The following is an 18,827-nucleotide window of genomic DNA, read 5'->3' as shown; positions in this document are numbered from 1 at the left end:
TAAATGGATAATCAATCATCGGGAGTTAGCGATGATCGTCATTTCAATTAGAGGAGCGGAGCAGGCGGGATGCGGAAAATGCAACGAAGACTGTGCAGTTTTCGAACCCCTCCACCCCCGCCGTCTTGATGGGCCGAAGGGCCTATTCGCCTCTCCCCACTGCACACTCCCCCTCCATGCCCTCCCCCCCCCCCGACTCCCATTAATCATCCACCACTGCGACGTATCTTGGGGTTAGGAGGCGTGAAGCGGTTTCTGGGCGTCCGTGTACGATTTGCTTCTCTGGCATCGCCGCTCCCTCTCAAAGCGTTTGGCTTGAAAACAAACTCACATTCGGAGAGGTTTAATTGAATCTGAGCCGGACGGTGCCATTTCTCAGGGAGTTCCGTGTTGGCACAAAGCTGTCTGTCGCTGGTACAGCCTGTTAATAATGTCGGGATACATGGGGTCTGGGAGAACATAGAACATAGAACAGTACAGCACAGAACAGGCCCTTCGGCCCTCGATGTTGTGCCGAGCAATGATCACCCTACTTAAACCCACATAACCCGTATACCCGTAACCCAACAATCCCCCCATTAACCTTGCACTACGGGCAATTTAGCATGGCCAATCCACCTAACCCGCACATCTTTGGACTGTGGGAGGAAACCGGAGCACCCGGAGGAAACCCACGCACACACGGGGAGGACGTGCAGACTCCACACAGACAGTGACCCAGCCGGGAATCGAACCTGGGACCCTGGAGCTGTGAAGCATTGATGCTAACCACCATGCTACCGTGAGGCCCCTGGTGCCCTGAGCTACTTGCCCGGCAAGGCACCGGTTATCGCTTCGTGTTTTATTTTTTATCATCGACTAACACCTCAGCTGAGCTTCAGAATCCATCGCCCTTTCCTCTAAAGCGAAGTGAGTTGGATCTTCCGCAACGTGAGGGAACTAAATCAAAGTGATCGGAAAAATGACTCTGGGATACCTGGGAAGGGGGAAATGGGGGAACATTCCTTCCAGAGGCCGCAAGGTCCAACAAGACAGGTGTGAGCTAGGCGGGCAGCAAGATTGATGGCAGGCAACGACCAAAACCAGCATTTTGATCGCACTTCAACACTCCGAAATGCCCCAAGTCGCTTGGGAGGAGCCACCCCAAACAACGCTTGATAGTGAGCCGCACAGAGATACGAATGCAGCACATGGCCGCACAAGCCTGGTCAAGGAGGTAGGGTTTCAGGGGCATCTTGAATGACGACAGAGAGAGGCGGGGAGGGCGGTGGGAAGTTTCATGGATGGAACGGCTGCCGATTCCTCATCGTTCGACGATTTCACCGTCTTCTGTGAGGCCTCCAATGGCTGAAGAGCCCGATACCGGGCCGCGCGTGAGGACCACCTTGATGTCATTCATGATGAAATCAAAAGAAAGGGGGGGGGGCGGACCCTCTTGGAATGCCGTGATAGGTCACCAGATCAGTTTGAGGGCGGGTGCGCGGCATCCCTGGAGCAGTCGGCTTGAGTGAGGTGGGCAGATTGAAACAGAATTTGGGTGTTCCCCGGCAGAGGAGGGGGAGGGCTCCCACCAACAAGAGTTCCGGGTAGGGAACAGAGACAGGGGACGGGTACCGGTGAAGCTTTGTTTTTGATTCGTTTCTGGCTCGTGGGCGTCACGGGCCAGCATTTATTGCCCCTCCAGAAGGTGGTGGGTGAGCCGCCTTCTTCAGCCGCTGCAGTCCGTGAGGTGTAGGTACACCCACCGTGCTGTTAGGGAGGGATGCTGACCCAGCGACTGTCAGGGAACAGCCGATATATTTCCCAAGTCAGGACGGCGGGCGGCCTGGAGGGGGAAATCCCAGCTGGTATCTGCTGCCTTTGCCCTTCCAGATGCTGATGGGCAATGGGTTTGGAAGGTGTTGCTGAACAAGCCTGGGTGCGGAGCAAGAGGAAAACTCCCTGTATTCATCTGATACTGATGATGATAATGGAAAAGAGGAAGCCTGTCGTGGAGGAAGCGACTGTCGAAGATAATTTTGAAGCTGATTGTCAATCCAATGGACACATTTTATGTCACAAACGTCCATTCACACAGGAGAAGAGTAAGACACAATTTGTGTTTCTCCATACAGAAGTTGGGAAACGCAGCGAAAATCATTAATAGCGTATACCACGACTAATTGGCATCCATATGTGAGCAGGCAACCACCACAAGAGTAATAGTTTGCATCCACCCCGGCAAGTTCGCAAATCCGTGTTAGAAAATAAAAATACAAGCGCGACAAAATGTTTCCAAAGAAAACTTGAATGTACCGTCACTGCCTTCGGTTGGCCATCGGAAGAGTCCTTCCTGTTTATTCTCTTTGTTCCCATTTTCTTTTCTTTTCTTTTTTTTAATCCGTGGACCCATATTGGGAATGTGCCTTTGAGCAGAGGACTCGAGCTGAAGCAGCCCGCTGGCCAGGACAGCGTGCTCCCAGGTTTCGTACTTTGCAGAGGAGAAAACAGACTGTCCGGCGTCGAGTGAATCCTGGGAACCGGCTTCGGAGGGAGTCAGTTCAGTTGGCTGTTGGATTGGAAACCTGTGGGTTGGCCAGGGGCAGTGATCCGCCCGGCAACAGTCAGTGATTGGTTCCTGCGTGGTGCTTTCTCAGAGAGCTGGGCAGAAGTCATTAGACCTTGGAAGCGAAAGGGACACTCTCTCTCTCACTCTCTCTCTCTGTTACGCTGCTGGAGTAAAGAACTGTTTTATCCTTCTAAAACCAGTGATTCTGTAAATTTGCACTGATCCTGAATCTGCAGAGTAAGTAGACACCCCTGTCAGAAGCCTCTACATCCTAGAAGGAAGAAGCACCAAAAGGGGGCTAGCTAGGAAGAAAGGTTGAGTAGATTAGGATTGTTTTCATTGGAAAGGCGGAGGTTGAGTGGGGACCTGATTGAGGTCTACAGAATTATGAGCAACAAGCTTTTTCCAAGAGTGGGGGTGTCAGTTACAAGGGGTCACGATTTCAAGGCGAGAGGGGGAAAGTTTAAGGGAGATGTGCGTGGAAAGTTTTTTACGCAGAGGGTGGTGGGTACCTGGAACGCTTTGCCAGCGGAGGTGGTAGAGGCGGGCACGATAGCATCATTTAAGAGGCATCTGGACAGATATATGAACGGGTGGGGAACAGAGGGAAGTCGACCTTGGAAAATAGGCAACAGGTTTAGATAAAGGATCTGGATCGGCGCAGGCTGGGAGGGCCGAAGGGCCTGTTCCTGTGCTGTAATTTTCTTTGTTCTTTTCTAAAACATTAAACTCCAGAAAGAATTTAACTGCAAGTTATCCCAGTGCATCGAACATTCTTTATCATTTTATATTTCTTAATATTTTCTTTACCTCTCAACCACACCTTTAGCTCTGTGTTGTTTGTCTGTCTGTGTGTAGAGAGTTGGGGCAGTTAGAAAATAGGGGGTTAGGAATGGGTGCTGGATAGTCAGTTGTATTTTTCTGTCTGTTCAGGCAAGGACCTCGGGTATTTTAAAATGACACCTAGCTTCTATCAGGTCGCCCCTCAACCTCCGTCGTTCCAGTGAAAACAATCAGAGTTTACCCAACCTCTCCTCATAGCTCATGCCCTCCATACCAGGTTAGAAAAACATGTAGTTGTTGGTGTTCTGTTCCGAGATAAATGAAAGGGTGCAGGAGAAAGGGTTCGAAGTTCCGCTAATTCGCAAATGTTTAAGTCCTGCTTGTCCTGCTTGTCACATGTGCTGACTTTCGTTTTGGTTAAACCTCCGCAACTTTATCACGTAATAGTGGAGCGCAATGAAAAGTTTATCTGTACAGTATTTGTTTGGAGTTTGTGACAAAATTAACTTGTCTTTTCAAAGCCATTTTAAAGATGCTTTTATTGTGGTGAAGATTTTTGTTCCTCCAGGGGTATATGGTGAGATGAAACCCATCTTTTGTTTCCCCGTGTGCTTTGTAACTTCGCAGTCTATGATAAGTACAGGGTGTTCCAACGCTTGTAACATTTGCCCCTGCCTCGATACATGTGCAGATGGGATTTCCTCAGACTGGAGATGAGCTGAAAGTGGTATTCCCCAGGCCTCAGCTTTTTCTGATTTATATAAATGATTTAGAGATGGGTGTTGAGGGCAAAATCTCTGAATGTGCAGGTATACTAAGCCAGGGGGGAATAGTGAATTGTGAGGATGACGCTGAGTGACTTCAGAGGCACATTGACAAGTTGGCCAAATGGGCAGGCACCTGGCAGATGACCATCAATGCAGCGAAATGTGAGATAAAGCATTTTGGGAGAAGGAAACACGGGGAGACGATACAGGCTCAATGGTTCAACTTTGAGGGGAGTACAGGAGCAGAGGGACCTCGGGGTCCAAGTGTATAATTCTCTGAAGGTGGCCTGACAAGTTGAAACAGTTGTTAAGAAGGCTTAGAACATCCTTGGGTTTATAAATAGAGGCATAGAGTATAAAAGCAAGGAAGTGATGCTACACCTCTCCAAATCATTGGTCAGATCACAGTGGGAGTATTGTGTTTAGTTCTGGGCACCTTATTTAAGGAAGGATGTTAAAGCCCTGGAGAAAGTGCAGAGGAGATTTACCGGAATGATACCAGGAATGGGGAATTTTAGATACAAGGATAGGTTGGAGAAATTGGGCTGGTTCTCCCTGGAGCAGAGGAGATTAAGCAGCGACCTTATTGAGGTGTCCAAAATTCTGAACAATTTTAAGAGGATAAAGAAGGATATTCTGTTTCCACTGGTTGGTAAGTCAGTGACTCAGGGTCACAATTTGAAGATGGTCAGCGGGAGAGCTGGGAGTGGGATGAGAAAGTTCTTTACTCCGAGAGTTGTTGGGGTTTGGAATGCGCTGCCTGGGGGAGTGGTGGAGGTGGGTTCCACAGGAGGTTTCAAACGAGAGCTGGATACATATTTGAAAGTGATGAATTTAGAGGGTTACGGAGACGGGGCTGGGGAATGGGAATAGCTGGGTTGCTCTTTTGGGAGCCGGGGCAGACAAGATGGGCCGAGTGGCCTCCTGTGCTGTAAATAACAAAATAACAAACAGCCAAAGGCAGGAGCCACCGAGAGTGCTGTGATAGGTCACCAGATCATTTCAATGGTCAGCGAACAGCAGTTCTGAGGCAGTCAGTTTTAGTGAGTCCGTTTTGATGAGAGGTCAAGTATCCCAGGCTGAGAAAGGGAGTGGGGATCGGGAGAGATCCCACAGAGACAAGTCCCAGATAGGGGACAGAGGCAGGGTCTGGCTGAAGAAACAAGGCAGGCTCCAAACAGGAAAAGGGCTGTGGGAAGTAGACAGTGAGTGAAGAGGGCTCAGGGGGGGAACCCCTAAGTTTCACGAAGGTTGGTGACTCTGTGCTGCGGGCCGGTGGGGCAAAGGTACCCCGCTGGAGCAGTCATTTTCTACTCGGTGCGGCCGTAGAGCTGAGGTTCTGCCTGTGAGCGGGTGCCCGCGTATGTACTTGGGAATCCAGGGGAAGGGAATCTTGATTAAAACACTGCGAGGTGGGCCGACGTTGATGACGTCCGATTTGACGCGACCTTTGAAGGAAATTCCCAGTTAGCTCTTTGTAGGTGAAGACTGGAGTGCCCCGTGGGAGCGAGATAGACTTTCAGTGAGACTGGTTCACTCAGCGTTGCTGATGTCCAGGTGGTTGAGAAATCCATGGACTCTGATTTGGTCGCATTTGGCATGCGTTCTGCAATGTGCTGTGTTTGACTGCAATTTGCCTGTTAATGCGCGCACATCTCACGTTATCCCTGAATGTTAGAGTACGAGATAGATATTGTGAATCGCTTTACATTTCTGATCTTTGGAAAGTTTATTTTTGGGTTTTTCTGGAACCTGCGAAATCTTATGGCCTTATTCTCTGAGCCAGTGTCTCGAATCTCAAACTCTGTCTACTTCAGAGAAGATGTCATTGTTTCCTAGCTTGATATTACCAACAAGCTCTGGGGTGGGGGGGGGGGGGGGGGGGGGGGGTGGGGGTGGGGGGGGGGGGGGGGGGGGGGGGGGGGGGTTGTGGTCTAGCATTACACATATTTTCCCTGAGACAGTTCCCCACAGAAGGTCTGCTTGCTGGAGGAATTCTGTCATCGTGCGGGCAGGAGAGATGGCCTGTCCATCTAGGAAGGATGCTCTGGAGGGTGACTTCCAAGCTGTTGAGCCCAGCACGGGGAAGGACATCATTGTTTGTGATTGGTGACCTGCTATCGAATCTCAGGATGGACACTTGAGTGAAAGAATTCTCGAGCTTTGACGTGGTGCCTTTGGCAGAGTCAGGATTCTGAACCCCACAATAGAGTGGTGGGGACAGTGGCCTGGCAGCCTTCAATCTTCAGCCGAATGCCTCCTCTGCTTCGGGATTTGATCCCGCAGTTGGGAATCGCTTTCTGGTTGCTTGTTCGGGTATGTTCATCGAGTGTGGCGTCCCGAGAGAGCTCACTCCGACGGCACGAGGCGTTTTCTGCAACCTCGAGACATTTGCCGTCAACGTTTGTGTCACGGGGGGGGGTCTGACACTGGCTCCAACTCAGTCCGCAGCTTCTGGCAGCTCTTGGGAATCGGTCTGCCACGGTCTGGGCACATTCTGCCTTGGGGGCATCTCGGATACAGTCATGTCCCTGATTCCTGCCTCTCCCACTGCGTGGAGGCAGGATGGAGAGATTGAGGAGTTTCCCTGACCGAAACCCAGTGTTGGTGTCTTTGCAAGGCCTGCCCCTGGTGGCTTCCTTGAGCATTGCAGGAAATGGGAGATTGTGGAGCTTCACCCACACTTTACGTGGTTGGTTATCGGCCAAGGCACCAGAGACCCCGCCACAGGTACAGACACATCCAACCATGCAGTCACTCACCAGGTGCAGGACTTTGAGAAACGTTCTCGTTTGGAGAACACGTACCTCGAACCATGTCGACTCACACTGTCAGAAACCTTTGCCAGCTCTATGGACAAGGGCGGCACAATGGTTAGCACCGCTGCCTCACAGCGGCAGGGACCCGAATTCATTCCAGCCTCGGGTCACTGTCTGTGCGGAGTCTGCACGTTCTCCCCGCGTCTGCGTGGGTTTCCTCCGGGGGCTCCGGTTTCCTCCCACAGTCCAACGGTGTGCAAGTTTAGGCAGGTTTGGGGGCGGGGGAGTGGGCCTGGGTGGGGCGCTCTTTCAGAGGGTCGGCGCAGACCTGATGGCCGAATGGCCTCCTTCTGCACTCTGGGGATTCCATGGACTCGATGAAGAGGGAGAGAATTAGAGCTGAGGACCCAGCCTGCTGAAAGCAAGGACACCAATGTCGGAGCAATTAAAATGCAGGGGTGCGCAAGAGGCCGGAATGGGGGGGGGCGCAGAGGGTCCTGGGGGGGTTATCAGACCAGAGGGACGGGGACGGGAGGGTGGGGGTGGTTACAAACGTAGGGAGGGGCGAAGCCATGGAAGACTTTGAAGACAAAGATAAGAATATTAATTATCACCGCCAGTCACTGTGTTTCTGAGATTGGTGAACAAAACGATTTGGTTCTGAAGGAGAATTGTTAAAGGTTTCGTATCAAAGTCAATCTCCAGTGGGAAAAAGCAAAGGGTTTGAACAAAGAGTGAATGATTTCACAGCGAGACCCGTGGGTTCGTTAGGAGAGGAGACACATTTCAAGTCATTAGTCCGAGATGTACCACACGAACCAGAGATAAATAGGTGCAAAATCTAATTAAATATCTGAACAAAACAGTTAATTCTTTCCTCAAAGGATGTGTTTAAGAAGCTTTGTAATAACCTGCTGTAACCGGCACTGGGTATCATTCTTAATTTGTGTTTGAACACTGCAGTTCGAAATGTTGGGGGCAGCAGGGTAGCATGGTGGTTAGCATAAATGTTTCACAGCTCCAGGGTCCCAGGTTCGATTCCCGGCTGGGTCACTGTCTGTGTGGAGTCTGCACGTCCTCCCTGTGTGTGCGTGGGTTTCCTCCGGGTGCTCCGGTTTCCTCCCACAGTCCAAAGATGTGCGGGTTAGGTGGATTGGCCATGCTAAATTGCCCGTAGTGTCCTAATAAAAGTAAGGTTAAGGGGGGGGGTTGTTGGGTTACGGGTATAGGGTGGATACGTGGGTTTGAGTAGGGTGATCATGGCTCGGCACAACATCGAGGGCCGAAGGGCCTGTTCTGTGCTGTACTGTTCTATGTTTCATCTGAATTTTTTAAAAATAAAATGTTTCTTATTGAGTTTTCATATTTTATATCCAACAAATTACAAATTATTAGAGAGAAAAAAAAACACGCAAAAATTAACATGTATATTTACAGGTAAGCATCTTCATAATAACAACTGTGGCCGCCCCCTTTAACCGGCATACATAGAACATAGAACAGTACAGCACAGAACAGGCCCTTCGGCCCTCAATGTTGTGCCGAGCAATGATCACCCTACTCAAACCCACATATCCACCCTATACCCGTAACCCAACAACCCCCCCCCTTAACCTTACTTTTATTAGGACACTACGGGCAATTTATCATGGCCAATCCACCTAACCCGCACATCTTTGGACTGTGGGAGGAAACCGGAGCACCCGGAGGAAACCCACGCACACAGGGGGAGGACGTGCAGACTCCACACAGACAGTGACCCAGCCGGGAATCGAACCTGGGACCCTGGAGCTGTGAAGCATTTATGCTAACCACCATGCTACCCTGCTGCCCCATATTTTACATTCCCCAATATGGCCGAGGCACATGTTTATAGGCATTTATTTACAGTTTGGTTTTGGGCCTTAGCTTGCCATCAAACCCCCATAACGAACCCGCAGCCCCCCCCCCCCCCCCCCCCCCCCGGCTACCTTCCCCCGATTCCCGACCATTTTCCCCTGATTCTTGGCCACCCGACTATTCTTCCTCTTGTACTTGGCCACAAACAGGTCCCGGAACAGTTGCATGAATGGCTCCCACGTTCTGTGGAAGCCGTCGTCCGACCCTCGGATGGCGAATTTGATTTTCTCCATTTGGAGAGATTCCGAGAGGTCGGACAGCCAGTCTGCAGCTCTGGGCGGTGCTGCTGACCGCCAGCCAAACAGGATTCTACGGCGGGCGATCAGGGAGGCAAAGGCAAGGGCGTCCGCCCTCCTCCCCAGGAATAGATCTGGCTGGTCTGAAACCCCGAAGACCGCCACTATCGGGCATGGCTCCACCCTCACCCCCACCACTTTGGACATAGCCTCGAAGAAGGCTGTCCAGTACTCCACGAGTCTGGGGCAAGACCAGAACATGTGGGCGTGGTTGGCTGGGCCTCTTTGGAACCGTTCACATCTGTCCTCCATCTCCGGGAAGAACCTACTCATACGGTTTCTTGTTAAGTGGGCTCTATGTACCACTTTTAGTTGCGTCAGGCTGAGCCGTGCGCACGTGGAGGTGGAGTTGACCCTATGCAGTGCTTCGCTCCAGAGTCCCCACCCTATCTCCATCCCCAGGTCGTCCTCCCATTTCATCCTTGTTGCGTCCAGTACGGTGTCGTCCCTATCTGCCAGTCGGTCATACATGTCGCTACAGTTCCCTTTCTCTAGGATACTTGCGTCCAGTAGGTCTTCCAGTAGTGTCTGTCGTGGCGGTTGTGGGTATGTCCTTGTCTCCTTTCGTAGGAAGTTTTTGAGCTGCAGGTACCGTAGCTCATTCCCCCTGACTAGCCGAAATTTCTCTGTCAGTTCGTCCAGTGTTGCGATCCTGTCGTCCGTGTATAGGTCCCTGACTGTCAGTGTCCCCCCGTCCTGCCTCCACCTTTTGAAGGTGGCGTCAGTCAGTGCTGGTTTGAACCTATGGTTGTTGCAGATGGGAGCCTTGTCCGACATTTTGTACAGGCCGAATTGCTGCCGCAGTTGGTTCCAGGATTGGAGGGTGGCTGTCACCACTGGGCTGGTGGAGTGTTTTTTGGGTGGGGATTGGAGTGCTGCCGTGGCGAGGGCCCGGAGGGAGGTCCCCATGCAGGAGGCCTCCTCCGCACGCACCCACTCGGCTTCAGGCTCCTGGATCCATCCCCTTACTCGCTCGGCTGTTGCCGCCAAGTGGTAGAATTGTAGATTCGGGAGGGCTAGCCCCCCCCCTGGACCTTTGTAGGATCTTCTTTGGGATCCTAGCATTTTTACCCCCCCCCCCATACGAACGCCATGATAAGTTTGTCCAGCACTTTGAAAAAGGCCTTGGGGATGTAGATCGGAATGGATCTAAACAGGAAGAGGAACCTGGGCAGTACGTTCATTTTGATCGTCTGAACTCTCCCCGCGAGGGAGAGCGGGAGTGTGTTCCATCTTTGCAGGTCCTTTTTAACTTCCTCCGTCAGGCTGGTGAGGTTCCATTTGTGGATCCCTTTCCAGTCATGGGCTATTTGGATCCCCAGGTAGCGGAATTTATGTCGGGCTTGTTTGAACGGCAGCCCCTTTAGTGCTCCCCCCCCCCCCCCTGCTGGTGTACTGGGAAGATCTTGCTTTTGCTCATGTTGAGTTTGTAGCCCGAGAAGGCTCCAAACTCTTTCAGGAGCGCGATGATTCCGTCCATGCTGCTTTGTGGGTCCGAGATATAGAGGAGCAGATCATCTGCATAAAGTGAGACTCTGTGCTCTCTGCCTCCCCTTCGGTTCCCCCTCCAATTTTTTGCTGCCCTGAGCGCGATTGCTAGCGGTTCGATTGCTAGTGCGAACAGCAGCGGGGACAGTGGGCATCCTTGTCTGGTGCCCCTGTGCAGCTGGAAGTATTGGGAGTGGTATTGCTGGTCTGTACCCTCGCCATGGGAGCGTTGTATAGGAGCTTTACCCAAGCGGTGAACCCTGTTCCAAGCCCGAACCGCTCCAGTACCTCTATGAGGTATTTCCATTCGACTCTGTCGAAGGCCTTTTCTGCGTCCAGGGAGACGATCACCTCTTGTGTTCTCTCCCCGGAGGGGGTCATTATCACGTTCAGCAGGCGCCTGATGTTCGAGGTAAGCTGTCTACCTTTGACGAAGCCCGTCTGGTCCTCTGTGACCACCTCAGGTACACAGTCTTCTAGCCTTTTGGCTAGGATTTTGGCCAGTATTTTGGCATCTGCGTTCAGCAGGGATATGGGTCTGTATGACCCACATTCCGTTGGGTCTTTGTCTTTCATAGGTATCAGCGAGATTGAGGCCTGTGCTAACGTGGGTGGCAGTGTGCCCCTAGCTAGCGAGTCTGTTAACATCTCCCGCAGGTGCGGGGCCAGCGCTGTCGCAAATTTTTTGTAGAAGTCCGCCGGGAATCCGTCCGGTCCCGGCGCCTTCCCCGTCTGCATGGAGCTGATACTGTCCATGGTCTCTCCCAGTGCTAGTGGTGCTTCCAGGTCTTCTGCCCTCTCCCACGACTGGTATGTCCAGTCCATCAAGGAACCGGTTCATCCCAGCCTTCCCCGTTGGGGGCTCTGAGGTGTACAGCTCTTGGTAGAAGGCCTTGAAGGTTTTGTTAATCCTCTCTGGTTCTAGTTTCCAACGTGCCTCCGGTACCCTTGATCTGCGCAATTTCTCTGGTGGCTACCTGCTTTCTCAGCTGGTGTGCCAACAGGCGGCTGGCTTTGTCTCTGTGTTCGTACAGGGCCCCGCGTGCCTGGCGGAGTTGGTGTACTGCTTTCCTGGTGGAGAGCAGGTCAAAGTTCCTTTGTAATTCTTTTCTCTCCGCCAGGAGCTCTACGGTCAGGTCCTCGGAGTATTTGCGGTCTACCTCCAGTATGGAGTCGACCAGCTGCTGCCTAGCCACCCTTTCCTCCCTATCTCTTTGCGCTTTGAAGGCAATGATTCCCCCTCTTAGTACGGCCTTAAGCGCTTCCCAGAACGTGGAGGATGAGACCTCCACGTTTTGGTTGTTCTCCGTGTACTCCGCTATGGCCCGCGCTATCCTTTCGCTGAAGGCCTTGTCAGCTAGTAAGGCACCGTCCAACCTCCATGTGGGGCGCTGGGCCCTTCCCGTCTCCAGCCGCACGTCCATGTAGTGTGGGGCGTGGTCTGATATCACAATTGCGGAATATTCCACCTTGTCTATCCCTGGAAGCACCGTTTTCCCCACCACAAAGAAGTCAATTCTGGTGAACACGTTGTGTACTGGGGAGAAGAAGGAGAATTCTTTCTCCCCCGGGTGGGCGAACCTCCAGGGGTCCACTGCTCCCACCTGCTCCATAAAGTGACTGAGTTCCCTTGTCATTCTTGAGGTTTGTTTCACCTGAATGTTAAGAACTACGCAGTACGGCCAACAGAAGCAGGGAGATGATTCGCCAGTACTTATTGGCTCTTCTGGGGCGCATGGGGCGCAGCGACAGCTGAGCGGGTTGTTTTTGTGATGATGTGAGAAATGTGAGAAAGCCTTCACACATTTGTGCGGCCACTCCCTGGGGGCAAATATACTCGGGGAAAACCATTGCCATACCTGATGCCCGATCAATGACTCCGGAAATGAAAATGAAATGAAAATGGCTTATTGTCACGAGTAGGCTTCAAATGAAAAGCCCCTAGTCGCCACATTCCGGTGCCTGTTCGGGGAGGCTGTTACGGGAATTGAACCGTGCTGCTGGCCTGCTTGGTTTGATTTCAAAGCCAGCGATTTAGCCCAGTGAGCTAAACCAGCCCCTGGAAAGGAAGCGAGATTGGACGACAATTGAAGGCTTTATTGGACTAGATGTTTCCCCCAGCAGCGCAGGTACAGAATGCAGCTGCTGGGGAGACACGGGCTCTTATACTCCGCCTCACTGGGCGGAACCAGCAGGCAGGCTTCACCAATGATACAGCAGTCTCAGGTACCTCCCACACCAATGGTCTTACAGCCTCAACCTGGGTACCGTAATACCCCTAATAGCGACTACCACAATGCCCGAAGCTCGCTGACCCACCTAGCGGTGCCTCCATTATAGAACTCTCTGCCTTGTTTTCAAGTTCCAGCCACCCCACCCCCATCTCCAGAATCTCCTCCAGCCCCTCAGTCCTCTGCGATCTCTGTGCCCCTCTAACTCTAACCTCGTCACCCATCCCTGATTTCAATCGCGCCCCCACTGGCGACCCAGCCACTGGAACTCCCTCCCAGAATGTCTCCGCCCCCCCCTCCCCTCCTTTCAGACATACTTCCAGGGCTCTCGCTCCGAGCAGCGTCTTTGATCACCCGCTGTAACATCTCCTCGCATGGTCCAGTGCCAAAGTTGGTCCAGTAACTCTGCTGCGAGACGCCTTGAGGCTTCGACTGCGCTAAAGCTGCCGTGTTGATGCAGATTGTTGTCAGACTGATGGGCAGGACACAGAAAGGTTCACCCTGCCTTCAGTTGCTCAGTTGAATGAGGGGGTCCAGTCCAGGATCTGTGATGGAACCATCAATTCATCAGACACATGTTTCCGATGTGAATCTGGGCTTTAATCGACTTACTTCAGAGCCAGCCTGTTACCCGTCGATGAACTCGTAGTGACCCAGGCTGACTCTGGACACGGGTATTTATACAGCTGGACTAGGGGGAGGAGTCGTGGGCGGAGCCCAGGGTGGAGCCCAGTACAAGTTCCTAAGTGCTCCCAGCTCTACTCCCCCTAGTGGTAGGATAGCGCTACTGCGCTTACAAAGACAGTGTGAATTAACATATATACATCTATATTACATTCACCACAATCTGCATGTTTAACTCCGTTCCTAAAAGCTGGATTATTCCCGGTGGCGGACAGTTTTTGAAGAGATGTGAAACAAGACAGGAATACTCTTCTCGATGACAGGTTTATTCGCAGAAGGCAGCTGTACGTGTATCTGCCTCCTGCCCACCGACCGACCCCCACCGGCCTAAATTAAACACACCAAGGGACAAATCACAAAGGGGCAGCAGATTCGGGGATCAAACATGTTTGGAGGTGAGGAGACAGAAGTTTGACTCACTGTTAGGATTCATCCAGTTGGATTACAAAGGGTCCATTTGCTTTTCCATTGGCTGTGGGAAGGTGATGCGAGGTGGGGCGTTTCTGGCATCCAATGGCAGGAGTGTGAGGGAGGGGTATTTTTGAGGTAGGTGTGATGAGATCAGGCCTCCAAGGTTACGTCCAAACTGATTTAACAGGCCGAAGGGCAGCACGGTAGCATTGTGGATAGCATAATTACTTCACAGCCCCAGGGTCCCAGGTTCGATTCCCGGCTGGGTCACTGTCTGTGCGGAGTCTGCACATCCTCCCCGTGTGTGCGTGGGTTTCCTCCGGGTGCTCCGGTTTCCTCCCACAGTCCAAAGATGTGCGGGTTAGGTGGATTAGCCATGCTAAATTGTCCCTTAGTGTCCAAAATTGCCCTTAGTGTTGGGTGGGGTTACTGGGTTATGGGGATAGGGTGGGGTTGTTGACCTTGGGTAGGCTGCTCTTTCCTAGAGCCGGTGCAGACTCGATGGGCCGAATGGCCTCCTTCTGCACTGTAAATTCTATGTAATTCTATGTAATTCACAGACTGGTCTTCAACTGGGAGCCAAGTCCTTCAAGGGGAGTCCCCACTGCATCTGGAGTGATCGAATGGTGACGGTACAACGGTTTATCTGGAACACAGGAACACTGCAACTGACTGACATCATTGACAGTTCTCCACCTGGACTGTCAGTGATGGTGGCAAGCAAGAAGCTAGTTTTAGCAACACGGACACCACGGTGTTGCGAACATGGAAACTTGTTCCATGCATCCTAATTGTGAAATGGACTCCAGGGCACTGTAACCCTTGTTGGACGTTGTCTATTTGTCTGCGCACAACCCACAATTGATTCTTCACTGGAGCACAAGTCCCCAGTAGCAAGAGGTGAATGGAGATGGGCGTCCTTTCCTTTTATAGACAGGCCCCACCCATCACCCTCCTTCCAGTTCTTCAACCGGAGCTGTGCGCCCCGATTGTCTGGTCTCCTTGGCTCTGCCTTCTCCACGTATCCAGGTGCGTCGCGCCGTTTCCTATTCTGCTCACTGGCCCATTGGTCTGAAGGTTGTGGATTGTCCTTGGGCGTGCGGTCGAGGCCGAGACGCCCGGCACCCAGGGAGCGCCGCGCTGCTCCAAGCGCTGCCTTTCAGGCGAGACGCTCAACCTCGTGGTTGGACGTCAGGGGTTCTCAGGAGAGTCGGGGAGTTCCCCGCACCACCTCAGCCCCTCGCCCCTCCTTGGCCGTCACCAGGCCAGCATTTATCCCACGCCCAAGACCATTAAAAAGTGGGCAGCACTGTCTGAGGGAGCTCGCTGTGCGAGAAGTGGCTGCCACGAATCCTGACATCGCTATGTTGCTAATAATAACCACAAGCTGCGAGTCTGTTTCTTGTATTGACCAAATTACCACACAACCAGTACGTTAGTTCAAAAGGCAGTTTATTATTAAACACAAGACTTATCTCTATGTGGAATGATACATGCGGCTACGTATGAAACTACACCTATCAACTACACCTGTCAACTGGGTGACCGGCTCTGTGCAGGTGGATAAGGCCTTTACCTGAGTCCCCACGTGTGTCGGCTGGAAATCGTCAGGGTCGTCTCGGCTGCAGCTCGTCTCTCTCAGTTAGCGATCGTGCGTCTTGAACTTGGCTGTTCGTTATGCTGCAGTTGTAGTGGGCACAGGCCGATCCCAATAGAGACCGATCCCGAGAGGCGCAGTGCTACTTATCCTTCTCCTTTCTTGCGCCATTTCGAGCGGTGCTAACTCAGGATCCAATGGATCGATAGGGTCTTGATCACTCTGATCGATTCTGGCCAATTAGGGGCAGGTACCTCGATGGCTGGGCGGGTCCTAGTTACCATTGTCCCAAGTGTGTAGGCCTTGCCAAATAAGGGGAGGTGGCGCCGGGGAGTCTGCGACTGTTGCAATTCCTTAATCTGAGTCTGTTGTCCTGGGGAAATCGGTGATTGACCTTTAACAGGTGCAAGTTTCAGTTCGGTCTGGTTTTCCTTTGCCCAATACACAGGGGCTGTGCACAGTCTGTGTCCCCAACCTGACCACAATTCCCATTATCCTTTGCGGGCGGCCATTTTAGATGGACACAGCCAAGAGAGACGGCGCTCCAAAGGCTCGCCGCTGACTGCGAAGTGCTTCTGGACACCCGGAGGGTCATGGAAGGCGCCGCCGGCAAATATTTCTTTCCCCGTGCACTCTCGGTCTGCTTCATTATCCCCTGCGTTCTCTTAATCAGTCCAGCCCACTCCTGTGAGTTTCCATTAGGTTAAAGAACGGCCATTTGCCCACGAGGAGCCGTCGATGGATTTTTCTTTCCTTGTACAAAGTGGAAACAAAGCAGCTTGGCGGGGAGGAAATGAGCTGTGTGCCCCTCCACATTTCAGTAATGATACTTGAAATATAAAGCATTACATCTCCTCGGATAAAGTCAGCCTTGAAATGCTGTGTAATGGAAAATACCTGCCCACTTTGACAAGTGCGAGCCAAACTCGGTCCTTTATTACCAGATTAATTTAAATTACTCCAGCGCACAAAGAAATGTGATTCCGTTGATTACAAACGCATTTTTCCATCACTTTTTCTTTGCAGCTGAAGCCGTCTGATCTTTTAATTTGATGCACAATTAATCTTCGGAGCATCTCTGAAAGTTCGCATTAATTTTCGCATTTTTGTCCAACACTTTATCATTAGTTTTAAATGGTTTTCATTTCAAAACATCACTTGTTAAGATTACCGAAATCAAGTCGCCCCCTCATTCGAGAGGAGGAAATAACACTGATCAAGTAATGACATATTAAAATTCCCCCTCATGCGTCGAAGTAGAAGAGGGCTTTTTATTTTTTCTGCAATAGGTGAGCAGGAGATTAATTAACTCCAGGGCAGCCTTGATTCTGAGATCCGCTCGTAATGGAAGATGTGTAATTAAGAACGGTACGATGCGTGCTTGTCAAGGAGAGGGTTTGACCTGAGCTCCAAGGCCTGAGCTGCCCGGGTGGAGAACCAATTTGGGGAATAAATTGTTTCTTGTGTCTAAATATTTATGCGTCGGTATTAAATGCATTGTGAGTTGCTTCCAGAAGTGGGTCCCCAGTGGTTTAGCTGGTTCTAGCAATGCGATGTTGAACAGCATCCAGTCCTGAGCATCCCCAGGATCAATTACCTGCCGGGCCCCATGGGTCAGCGAGGATTCCTGACGGAGCTCGTCCCACGCCTCGGGAAACTTGGATCCTGGTCAAGCCTTGGTGGTTGCTGTCGGGGGGGGGGGGGGGGGGGGGTGGGCTGGGAGAGATGGTGGGCCGCACGGTATAGCACAGTGGTTAGCACTGTGGCTTCACAGCGCCAGGGTCCCGGGTTCGATTCCCGGCTTGGGTCACTGTCTGTGCGGAGTCTGCACGTCCTCCCCGTGTCTGCGTGGGTTTCCTCCGGGTGCCCCGGTTTCCCCCCCCCACAGTCCAAAGATGTGCAGGGTTAGGTGGATTGGCTGTGCTAAATTACCCTTAGTGTCCAAAAGAGGTGAGGTGGGGTTACGGGGATAGGGCAGAGGTGTGGGCTTCGGTAGGTTGCTCTTTCCAAGGGCTGGTGCAGACTCGATGGGCCGAATGGCTTCCTTCTGCACTGCCAATTCTATGATCTATGACTGGTGGCCAATGTGATCCATGGTTCAATAACCCGGTCGTGACAAGGATGCCAAATTAGGCTCAGTGAGCACCCACCCAGTTGTGGGGTTTAAGAACCTTCCCCACCCCTCTCCCCCGACCCTCCAGAGCCCAAACTGACAATAGCCAAGGCTGACTCTCACAGGAGGTGCTCTCTTCCAGATCAACAGGTTTTTTTTCGAATCACTAGCTTTCGGAGCTTCCTCAGGTGTTGTAAGATCTCTTACTGAGCCCACCCCAGTCCAACGCCGGCATCTGCGTATCATGTCTTCCAGATGGATCACGTACCGATCTGGCCCAGTCCGCCCATTTGGGTGGACGTCAAAGGTCCCACTGTGCTATTCTGAGTAAGAATGCTGTCGCTATCCCTCAATGTCCATCACCGAAACAGGTTACCTGCTTACTGTCGCATGGCTGTTATGGGATCTTGCTGTGTAAAAGATTGGCTGCTGCGTTTTCCTGCAACGCACCATTGGCTGTACTTCAGAAGTACCCCATTGGCTCCGATCGTTTTACTGTCATCACCAGGTCAGGGCGACAGATTTCCTTCCCTGGAGGACATGAGTGAACCAGATCGGTTTTTAACCACAATCGACCATGGGTTTCATGGTCATCGTTAGGCTCTGTATTCCAGATTTTTATTGGACTCAAATTTCACCATCTGCAGCGAAAACATCATCAATTGTTGTGAAGACCCTCAATGAACGTCACTCAGGGGAAGGAGATCCGCCGTCCTTAATCAGTCCGGCCTCCATGGGACTCCAGGCCCACAACGACGTGGTTGACTCTGAAATGGATCATCAATGGATGGCTCACATCCCATGAGTGAGTGGAAATGGAGTTTGAGCACCGCTGCGGGGGGGCGGGGGGGGGGGGGGCGGAGCTGGCTTGGCTGGATTCAATACCCACCCCCCAATTGAATCTCAGACCAGGCCATCGAATTTGGAAACATTTGATGTCCATGTGGCCGTCGGAAGCTTGGGAAGCGGGAAGCTGACCTCAGCCCACGGCCAGAGACCCCCTTCTTCAATTGCTCCAGCAGGGTAGGATGCCCACTCTTGTGTAGTCTCAGGGTCTGGCGCAGACAGGGTTAATGTGGGATTGAGCAAAGTACTGTTGACACAGTGATGGACAAAGGAACATGACCCAGGGGCCCAGTGCGGCATTGAGTAGAGACAGGAACAGACCGAGGGGCATGGAGGTAGCTTCTGGCCTGTACCTGTGGAAATAGTTCTACCTGCAAATGAAGACTTCCAGCTAAACCTGCTGAA

At 52.0% G+C, this 18,827-nt stretch overlaps 1 protein-coding gene across 1 annotated transcript in view; it reads left to right on the top strand.

The window, feature by feature from the left end:
* The first annotated feature begins 2,696 nt into the window (after positions 1-2,696).
* The window catches only part of LOC119957381 (annexin A4-like), a 174,463-nt gene continuing 158,332 nt past the window's right edge, over positions 2,697-18,827 (top strand). Inside the window, exon 1 of the mRNA XM_038785332.1 lies at positions 2,697-2,785. The gene's annotated coding sequence lies outside the window, so the exon portion shown is untranslated. The remainder of the gene's footprint in view (positions 2,786-18,827) is intronic.

Source organism: Scyliorhinus canicula, chromosome 26 (assembly GCF_902713615.1).
Source record: "Scyliorhinus canicula chromosome 26, sScyCan1.1, whole genome shotgun sequence".
NCBI classification, from domain to species: Eukaryota; Metazoa; Chordata; class Chondrichthyes; order Carcharhiniformes; family Scyliorhinidae; genus Scyliorhinus; species Scyliorhinus canicula.
Note: the sequence above shows the minus strand (reverse complement) of the source record. Positions and strands in the feature narration are given on the sequence as shown.